Here is an 11,389-nt window from a genome sequence, read left to right as displayed (position 1 = left end):
CTCACCGCGATCGAGCCAATCAGCCCCCGCGTGGGATAGGGTTGCTCGCCAAATTCGACCTACCTAAGTACCCACGCGGAGGGTAGACCGGGCGATCGCACCTCGCCGCAGGTCGACTTCGGACACGGGCCACTTAAGCGACCCGTTCCGTACTATCAGAATAACCGAGCGGTGTTATCGTCGACCTCGACGGTTCGATTAATTATCGGGCGTACTCAGCCCACTACCAACCCTTTACGTGAAGCAAGATGAGGGTTCAATGGGGGAAAAGACGAAGCGAAGCGGGAGAACAGTTCAACAATAAAGCACATTTATTCGCGACGAACGGAAAGCACACAAATACAATTCCACCAAATGCACACAGAAAAAACACAATTCCATTTACACAAAAAGCAAATATAAAAGCGAAAACAATGCAGAGCTAATACCGACTACCGAGCACACGGCAACACTTATACAATTCTACTTCACAGACGGCGCCGACAACACATACCCAAAACCAAGGAAAAGAAATCCCCTCAAGGATGAGGCGGGCCTGAGGCCGAGACCGGGTCGCGCCTACCCGTCTGGTGATGAGACGCGGAGCGGCGATGGCGCCTCACTCCGCGGGCCTCGCGGACAGTGTCAGGCAGGGGGTGGGAAAAGGGGCCCCCTTGGTCGCACTATCTCAGCGCGGGGGGAAACAGGAGGGGGTTGCTGATGCTCGGGGTATAGAGGATCTTTATTATCCCTGGTGTGCGTCTCCACCTCGGCCAGGTCGCGCTGCCGGCCTCCCTCGGGCGTGCAGCTCCCGGCACCGACGCGAGCACCCCCTCGTCTGCCTTCGCCGTTGCCGCCTCTCCGCCTCTGGACTTTCCACCCTGGACTCCTCTTTGGGCTCTCCTCGTTGGACTCTCCGATCGACTCTCCCCTTCGCGACTCTCTTCAGCTTCTCCAGCTACTGCAGGCTTCGGGCTCCAGACTTCCACACCCTCTGACTCTTTCTCGTTCTCTTGACTGACGAACACCGTCCTTTTTATCCCCCCGTAGCTTCGCCTTTGACCCCCTCCCTTCGACCTTTCACCTCGCTCCCCATTGGCCCGAGAAAAAGTGGGCGTGAAGGCTTTTTGATCCACAAATTTGCATATATCGATCGTTCTGGAGGCGGGGCCAAATCGCCCCTCGCTCACCGATTGGACGGCAAAAAGTGGGCGTGTGTCGTTTTTGATCCGTTTTTGAAGCACAAAATCCGTGATTTTGTACACGCTGTTCAACGTGCGCCCTGCACGAGTCCAACACCGGTACCCACAGCGGGGCAAGAACGGTGGCGATGCTACGGTTGCGAGGTGTGACGTGAAGGTCGTGGCGGTTGTGGTGAAGCGGTGGTTGTGGTTGTTGGTTGATGTTGTGGTTGTGGTGGTAATCATGGCGGTTGGTCCAAAATAAAGATAGTAAAAGAAAAACGGCTATCCTGAAGAGTCGCAGCTCGCATAAATGACATGTATTCCCACTAGACAACGGGTTTGGGCCTAACTACACATGCACTTACCGAGATACCTCACCTAAGGGACCTGAATGGTGGTTTGCGAATTTGGTAACCACAACACTACCCCCTTCCCTTTTTACAGACTCGTCCCGAGTCGTCAAATTTTCGTGTGCCATCATGTGTAGTTTTCCCCTAGTACATTTTACCTACGGATCCCTGAGTGCGACATTCATGGTATTCGTGTCCCCAAAATAAATAACCTGAGGGCTGCGTAACTATCTAAACAAACTCACTCACACGGACGACTTAAATAAAATTGCCGGCGCTAGACAGACATGCCAGGGGTGCACTCATATTTACAGTACATCTTAACCTTAACTTACAAATTTTACACTAAACCATGGCCCAGGATCACTGAACTCTGCAAAAGAAAAGCAGTTAGCAGGGAGCCAGGCTGCCCGCATGCAGTCTCTGGCTCAAACAATGCAGGTGACAGGGAACGTGGCTGGCTGCTCACACGCAGTCCAAGGCCTTCCCTTTTGAACTGAACGCAGTGAACCACAACGGTGCTTGGGCTGCACAACGCAGTCTCCGTGCCAGCTCAAGTGGCACACGCAATGAGCGCAACGAATGGATGCATGAACACAAACACGGTGCACGGGCCGCCACTGCAGGCCCGTGTTGTAGCTGCCAACAGGGCAGTTCTCGCAGCTTGCAAACTGTTGCCTTGATCCTGGCGCACATGGAAATGAACAGGGGGGGCAAAGCAAAATTGAACGGGGCTGGTGAACATGGGCAGTGGGCATGGCATGGCAAAGGCAGCAGGCAAACACAGCCCGCAGAAGAAGGCCGCTGCAGGCAAACACAGCCGGCAGATGAACTGGCCGGCACAGGCCTTGCAGAAAAACAGCCAGCCGGCAGACGATCCAGCCGGCACAGGCCTTGCAGCACAGCAGCTGCAGATGAAGCTGGCCAGCCTTTGCCGTTCAGTGGAGGTTGGTGGAGGGAGTGCGGTGGTGCTGGCCACTTGGAAGGCGGGCTCGGACCTACCTACCCGTCTCCCTCCCAACTATCGCCTTTGCCTGTCACTGTCTATACCCACTCCCTTAATTTGTCCAAACCCCAATTTAGCCCCAACTTATTTTTTTATTATTATTTTTACTTTTATTTTCCCACTATAAATCGTCCCCTAACCCCCTTTATCGTCCTTGTTCGGCTAACCTATTCTGTCACCTAGCCTACTCCCAACCCCTACGTTCCCTTCCCAGAGGGGAACAAGGGAGAGCTAACGTCCTGTGTCGAGGCCCAACGAAGCCTCAGAATGGCCTCCCCAGAGTTCGGCGATCTCTAACCAAAGTGGGTCCAGCGGCCCACGACAGCGAGGGGATGGATGGTGCGGAGGGGTACATCTCCTAATCTACCCTAACCATTTAACAGCTAAACTACCCCGGGGCTTTCAACAAGCGCCTCTCGCTTAAACTATTGGTTCTAACAACCCAGATTCCCGTCGCCTGTGTTGGTGTCCTTACAATTTCGGGCCTCGCCCCCCAATTTTCTCTCCGTGCCCTCACACGGTCTCCTGGCTGGGACACGTGGCTCTCTCTGGCAGGCACGACCCTCTGCCGAATCTCCCGCTATGGCACCCCCGGGCACTACACTGCCTCCGAGCCTACCAGCTCCCTAACACCGGGGAGTGCCCCCCATGGCACCTCCCCTGAAACGCACACGTGGCAGGCCGGCCTCCCGGGCCCCTTTCCGAGGGTCACCCGTGCCCACAACACTGCCCACGCGGCTAATGGCGCCCCGGGCCCCGCACCAAGCAGGCGCACCCGTGCCCACTACGCTATCCCGGCCCCCCATGGGCCCATGGCCTACCGCGGCCGACTAGCCTGGTGCCCGGGGTACCCACTCAGCGATACTCACCTTTCGCAGCCACGCTCCCAAGCTCGTCAACAGGGCTCCTGCACCCCTCCAAATGGGTTTCGAGCCCACACTCCTACCAACAACAAAACGACCTCCATTTTTCAATTTGACTAACCCAGCTAACTCACTTTACTCTGACCCCGGGGTCCCTTGGGCGGGAGTCACTCCTCCCCCCAATCACTCATCGCACCATGCATTCCCCATTCACTCCACATACACAGACCCGCTGGCCTCACTCACTCACCAAGCACATGCCTCACAACTCACCAACTCTTCAACACACACACCACTGAACTCTGCCATCCTTCTAACTACATCCCCTAACTAACTCGTGCTCCCACGTCGTCCCTTAAACTAGTAGCACGTTCCTTTTAACACTACGTAGCTAAGCTACGTCCCCACTACACATTCACAAGTCTGTCTCTGTCTCCTAAATCAAAAATTCATTTTATTTCCCAACCTAAAGCTCACTAAATCCCTCTACCTAATCCATTCCACGGACTCCATGAGGACTTACCCCTGCCCCATGAAGTCGGTCTAACTAAGCTAACCCTTCCCCCTAACTAGTTTCCATCCTGTGCCCCGGGTAAGGGGGTCTTCCACCCCTTGCCCAGGAATCCTGTGCACCCGAAAGTGAGGCTTGCTTTTTTTTTATTTTTTTTTTTCCATGCGCATCACCAGCGCGGCAACTCGCGCACTTTGCACCTGCCCGTGACGTCATGCAGCTGCACGTGTTCCTCGTCCCTCCTTGGACGGTGCCATCCGGCAGAGATACCCCTCCTGCCGGATTCCAACCCCATGTGCAGCCATGACGTCACCGTGCGCAAAGAAAAAACACAAGCCCCACTTCTCGAGGGGTTCCCCACACGAACACATGTGCTTTGCCCGTTGGAGCTTAACACACACGATCGCGTGGAGAACCCGTCCGGTCCAAATCCGTTTACCTGCCTAAACTTTGTCCGTCCGCGGGATCGGCAAATCCACCGCGTGCGTTTCCGGACCGGGACTTCACTCTCGCAAGCGAGCACGTGGCGGTCTCGTGCGTTGCACAGCACGAACCGCGTGCTCACTGCTGGGTGAACCCGGCACGGTCCCCGAAACAACTACAGCCGCTACTCGGCTTTCTCTCCTCTGTCGCCGTCTCTGTCGCCATTCAACCCACGCACACCTGCGTGTTACGACGCACACAGTCCACTCCATTAAACTCACACCGGGAGACGCGGCTGCGTGCTCCCGCATGCCAACCGACATCTCCCTCACATACCGCTCTCTCACACACACGGTTTCCCTTGCACTCGGCCGTTCACTCACGCGTGCCTCACTACTCACACAAACCATACTACTCACACACGCGGGGGCACTCAACCGCTGTGCCTCATCCACACACCGTGCCTCACTCATACACGCGGGGGCACTCAACCGCTGTGCCTCACTCATACTGGCCGTTTCACTCACACACCATGTACTCACCTCACACGGTGCCTCATCCACACACGGCGTGCTGGGAAGCACGTACTCCGGCACCATCGCCACCACACCACTCACACACGGGGTCGCTTCCACACACGGGGACGCACTCACGCCTTGCACCACACACACAGGGACAACCACACTGGGGATTCGTGTCCCCACAAGGGTCTCCGGGGCCTCTATACCCCCCAAGCTCTCCGTGCACCTGTCCACAGCACTCGTCCCCTCGACCTCGCAAAGCACGACCGAACTCACCTGGTCGTGACTCGCCTCAAGGGGGCATACTCCCTCCCCTCGTTCCTGGAGGAGGCCATCCAGGTGCTCGCACTGGGTCTCTACCCAGTCCGCCAGCTCACCCCCATTGTCCTCCACTACCTCCGTGTGTGTGTGTGCGTCACTTACCCCGTCTTCCTCGTGTAGTCTCTCCTCTATGGTTCCCTTCCCGGCTACCGTCACTGCCAACTCTTCACCCTTTACCTCCCTTGTCTCCACTATTATTATTTCCTTTGTCACGGCCTTCATGCCCGCCTGCAGGCTTCGGCCCATGTTCTGCGTCTCACCCCGGAACTTTTTCATTTCCTCCTTCATGTTTGTTTCCATTCCGTTTATTTGCTTGTTCATTTCGTTTTTCATTTCATTTGTATTTGTATCCATCTTTTCGTTCATGCCTTTCATTTCGTTTGTATTTGTATCCATCGTCGTTTTCACTTCATTCATTTGCTTGTTCATGTCTTTCATTTCGTTTTTATTTGTATCCATCTTTTCGTTTATTTGTTTGTTCATGTCTTTCATTTCGTTTTTTATTTCATTTGTCATTGCCGCCAGCATGGCGCATAGCTGGGCCACGTCGGGTGCGCTTGAGTGAGCCGTTTCGGCAGGGGTTGGGGAAGGGTCTTGGTGGAGAGGGGGGGGGAGGTGTCATACACCGCGGCCGCTGCCGCACCCACCTCGGGCCCTGGGTTCAGTTGGGCGAGTCCGTGTTCCTGCACAATCAACATTTCCTGCTCGGGGATTCCATCCTGGACCATGGATTCTACATTATTACACATATACATTTCTAATACCCCCGGCTCCCGCTCGCCTTGAGACGCCATCTTGCTTCTCGTGAAGGGTTAATTTGCTCGCTCGTAATTTGGAGGGAATCGGGGGTCGCTTCTCTCACCCCTGGACCGATTCCCGTGAATTTAGCCGGAGACAGGAGAGCCCGTTTTCCTGTTCTCCGATACCAGTGCCGCGAGGAGGGCGATGAATTTGTATCGCACGACCTGACACCAGTGTTGCGGTTTTCGCGCCCGCCGGCGTGCTGACGGCCACGTAACTCGAATCGCGGCACGTCGCCCACCGGACGGACAATCCAGTCGTGACCCTCTCGGACTAACGCCGGGAACCAGTCACGGGTGGACCTTTCGGTCTCACCGCGATCGAGCCAATCAGCCCCCGCGTGGGATAGGGTTGCTCGCCAAATTCGACCTACCTAAGTACCCACGCGGAGGGTAGACCGGGCGATCGCACCTCGCCGCAGGTCGACTTCGGACACGGGCCACTTAAGCGACCCGTTCCGTACTATCAGAATAACCGAGCGGTGTTATCGTCGACCTCGACGGTTCGATTAATTATCGGGCGTACTCAGCCCACTACCAACCCTTTACGTGAAGCAAGATGAGGGTTCAATGGGGGAAAAGACGAAGCGAAGCGGGAGAACAGTTCAACAATAAAGCACATTTATTCGCGACGAACGGAAAGCACACAAATACAATTCCACCAAATGCACACAGAAAAAACACAATTCCATTTACACAAAAAGCAAATATAAAAGCGAAAACAATGCAGAGCTAATACCGACTACCGAGCACACGGCAACACTTATACAATTCTACTTCACAGACGGCGCCGACAACACATACCCAAAACCAAGGAAAAGAAATCCCCTCAAGGATGAGGCGGGCCTGAGGCCGAGACCGGGTCGCGCCTACCCGTCTGGTGATGAGACGCGGAGCGGCGATGGCGCCTCACTCCGCGGGCCTCGCGGACAGTGTCAGGCAGGGGGTGGGAAAAGGGGCCCCCTTGGTCGCACTATCTCAGCGCGGGGGGAAACAGGAGGGGGTTGCTGATGCTCGGGGTATAGAGGATCTTTATTATCCCTGGTGTGCGTCTCCACCTCGGCCAGGTCGCGCTGCCGGCCTCCCTCGGGCGTGCAGCTCCCGGCACCGACGCGAGCACCCCCTCGTCTGCCTTCGCCGTTGCCGCCTCTCCGCCTCTGGACTTTCCACCCTGGACTCCTCTTTGGGCTCTCCTCGTTGGACTCTCCGATCGACTCTCCCCTTCGCGACTCTCTTCAGCTTCTCCAGCTACTGCAGGCTTCGGGCTCCAGACTTCCACACCCTCTGACTCTTTCTCGTTCTCTTGACTGACGAACACCGTCCTTTTATCCCCCGTAGCTTCGCCTTTGACCCCCTCCCTTCGACCTTTCACCTCGCTCCCCATTGGCCCGAGAAAAAGTGGGCGTGAAGGCTTTTGATCCACAAATTTGCATATATCGATCGTTCTGGAGGCGGGGCCAAATCGCCCCTCGCTCACCGATTGGACGGCAAAAAGTGGGCGTGTGTCGTTTTTGATCCGTTTTTGAAGCACAAAATCCGTGATTTTGTACACGCTGTTCAACGTGCGCCCTGCACGAGTCCAACACCGGTACCCACAGCGGGGCAAGAACGGTGGCGATGCTACGGTTGCGAGGTGTGACGTGAAGGTCGTGGCGGTTGTGGTGAAGCGGTGGTTGTGGTTGTTGGTTGATGTTGTGGTTGTGGTGGTAATCATGGCGGTTGGTCCAAAATAAAGATAGTAAAAGAAAAACGGCTATCCTGAAGAGTCGCAGCTCGCATAAATGACATGTATTCCCACTAGACAACGGGTTTGGGCCTAACTACACATGCACTTACCGAGATACCTCACCTAAGGGACCTGAATGGTGGTTTGCGAATTTGGTAACCACAACAATATATATATATATATATATATATATATATATATATATATATATATATATATATATATATATATATATATATATATATATATATATATATATATATATATATACATATATATATATATATACATACATATATATATATATATATATGGAGCTGTTGAACAGCTCCCAAGATGAGAACAGCCATTCTAATAGGATTACCTTTTCTTAAAATTGAATGTAGCATTTAAATGAGGAAGCCAAAGCATTTAAGATGCTCTCAGTAAGCTACCATTTTTGACTGTTGGTAATCAAAGCAAGTCGGCTATATCTCTCTCTCTCTCTCTCTCTCTCTCTCTCTCTCTCTCTCTCTCTCTCTCTCTCTCTCTCTCTCTCTCTCTCTCTCTCTCTCTCTCTCTCTCTCTCTCTCTCTCTCTCTCTCTCTCTCTCTCTCTCTCTCTGTCTCTGTCTCTTTGTCGTGCAGCTGAACATCTGGCTTTCTTGTTGGCCCTTGTAATGACATTCTTTAAGCCTTGGGCTCGGAGAAGCCCAATCATAAATCAGCACTGTTTTGGTATAGTTCAAAAGGGAACATCTTGTAGTAGAATGAGACGATAATATATATATTGTGATAAAGATCTGCCTGATCAATAACAGATCTTCTTGCTTGTGAAAAGATAAATGCTTTGTCAGGCCAGGAGAGAATATTTGCTGGGGTGTTGTTATTTTCAAAGAAAACGATATCTTAGAAGGGAAATATAAAGCTGATGGAAGTTGGGGAAATCATGAAAACAGATGAGCAGGAAAAGTATAGAAAAGTAAACCAAACTGCTTGCAGGCCAGAGTTTGACTGAGCTGGTATACTGTAGGTATTCTGTGCCTTTCTGCTCTCGTGTACACTTTTGATGCGTATTAAAAGCTCTTCTCTACGACGATTGGTGTAGTCATTGCTTGATTGCAAACCCTGATCTCGACATATATATATATATATATATATATATATATATATATATATATATATATATATATATATATATATATATATATATATGTATATATATGTATATATATATATATATATATATATATATATATATATATATATATATATATATATATATACGGAGATCAGGGGGAGAACAAGAGGATAGAGAGCAAATAAATTGTACAAAAGAAAGAACTCCTTGTGGACATTGATTTTACTGGATTTCTGTGGTTTATTTATCACGATACATGCAAAACCGAGTCGGCTCAATGTTGAACCCTCGAGGAGGACAAGATCAAGATCCCTCAACAACCAAAAGAATCCTTGACGATCACGACGAGGTTCGAGGACAAAAATCCACATCAACACCATACAGGTTCCCCAAGGATCAGTTATGTCGATAAGTGCGTGTCCAGGTTAGATTTCCCCACCGATGTCAAAAGGGAACTATTCGTGTGCCGGGCTGTGCATCTTTGAGGTCGCCGTTATTCTGTTCTATCTTTTATTTCACACAACGGCATCTCAACAACCACGCCACCACCACCACAACAGCATCTCAACAACCATGCCACCACCACAACAACGGCATCTCAACAACCACGCCACCACCACCACCACCACAACGGCATCTCAACAACCACGCCACCACCACCACAACAGCATCTCAACAACTCCCGCCCCGATATCCCTCAGAACGGGAAAACAGAAGTGACGATTGGGGCGTGTCCCTCGGAACGGGTAAACAGAAATGACGGTTGGGCAACAACCGCAGGCCAAGCCGGACTCCCCTGGAATTTTCCCCCGTGCACCGAAAAGGGAGGGGCGAGCGCCCAGGGGGATAAAAAGGCGCGTGTCAACGCCTAGTGAGTTGTTGTTGGCGGTTGTGAGAGAACTGGTGAGGACATCGGTAGTCTTGGTGGAGAATCGGGGCGGTTGTGAGAGAATTGGGGAGGACACCGGTGGAATCGGCGTGGAGAGTGGAATTGGACAGAGGAGTTTGTCGAGTCGGAGCCGGAGAGGAGTCGCCAGCCGGGCACCGTTTGAAGGCGTCGTTGGAGTCGAGACGAGTTCGGGCGGGGACATCGAGGGTCGCTCAGCGAGTCACCAAGAGGGTGGCAGGTAGCCTGCTCGGTCTTCCGGAGTCCCTTCGGTCATCCCGGCTCCGAGCAAATATTAAAGGCTTACGAGCCCGGGTCTTTTCTTTTCTGGGGTTTTGAATGGAAGTCTGTGGCGCCTTGTCCATAAGTGGAAAATTGTTATAAGTGCATGTAAATAATAAATAGATATCGGCTGTCGGCTTTTTTCTCGTGTCCTGTACCCATCCCCCACCATTGCTTCATTGACTGCATGCGTGTAAAATAAATACCCCCATTGTTTGAATATTCACCTGCTCGTTGCGTCCCTTCCTTCATCGAACTGCCATAATCGCGTTCATTTCCGGGAGTCTGGTGGGAATCGACGTAGCTTTCCCCCACCTCGTGGTCTTCTCACCCGACCCTGCCGGCCCGCAACAATATGTTCGTGTTTGCATGTTTTGTTTCAATAAATGACTCAAATATACAGAAGGAATTGAGAATTCTTCGACAGGGGCACCCCACCCATAGACCCCTCAGACTTTGACTTTTTAAATGCTGTTTACAGACTTTGCTCCATCATGGGTGATGAAGGTTGTGGTCAAGTTTGATCAGGGCTGTGTGTGTAATTTCTGAGGAGAAAATAAATACCTATTTTGGTGGGCAACCTCCCACATCAGGGCCGATTTTTTTAATGCCGTGAAAAACTTTGGTGCATACTGGATGATGAAGGTTGTGGACAAGTATCATCAAAATCATGTGTGCAGTTTCAGAGAAGAAATTGCAAAAAATTGGGGTCCACTAATTGCAGAAACAACCCCGACAACAGCAATAACCCTTCCCCTATCCTGCAGGAGTTATCCTGCAGCAGTATCGGGGGAGGCTGAAAAAGAGAAGGTAATCAGATATTGCTGTCCCTCACTAGGACTTCTTTTGCATCGTGTTTTGTGTGTTTTTGTGTAATTTATACAATTAAATGAGTAATCATTCGTAATGAAACGTTCCAACCAATAATTGGCACATGATTAAAAGTCATACATTCCATTCGCAAGTATTCAATAGACAAACGTTCCAAAACTACGATACATAATCAATCAACAGACCAACTCACATTTCAATAGTATGTAATTGATAGATGTACTCAGGTTTTAATGGTAATTCACAGACGAACTCACATTTCAATAATACGTAATTAATAGACGTACTCAGCTTTCAACAGTGAAGGGGTCTTCGGGTGAAAAAGCAAAAGGGGTCTGAAATGTCCAAATGGTCTGAAGAGGCTTCAAGGTCTGAAAAGTGTCGAAAGGTTTCAGGTCGATATGTCTAAAAAGGGTCTAAAAGGCCTTAACAGGGTCTAAAATGGTATTTAAGGGTCTTATGGGGTCAACAAGCCGAAGAGGGTGTAAAGGAGTGAAGTTGTCGTCAATAAATTAACTTATGCCAGTAAATAAATTAACTCTGGAGAGCAACACGGAAACAATGGGCCAAATGACCGCTTCAGGACT

Source organism: Eptatretus burgeri, chromosome 21 (assembly GCF_056783735.1).
Source record: "Eptatretus burgeri isolate ZD-2024b chromosome 21, Ebu_testis_v1, whole genome shotgun sequence".
NCBI lineage: Eukaryota > Metazoa > Chordata > Myxini > Myxiniformes > Myxinidae > Eptatretus > Eptatretus burgeri.
This window is presented reverse-complemented; position numbering follows the sequence as displayed.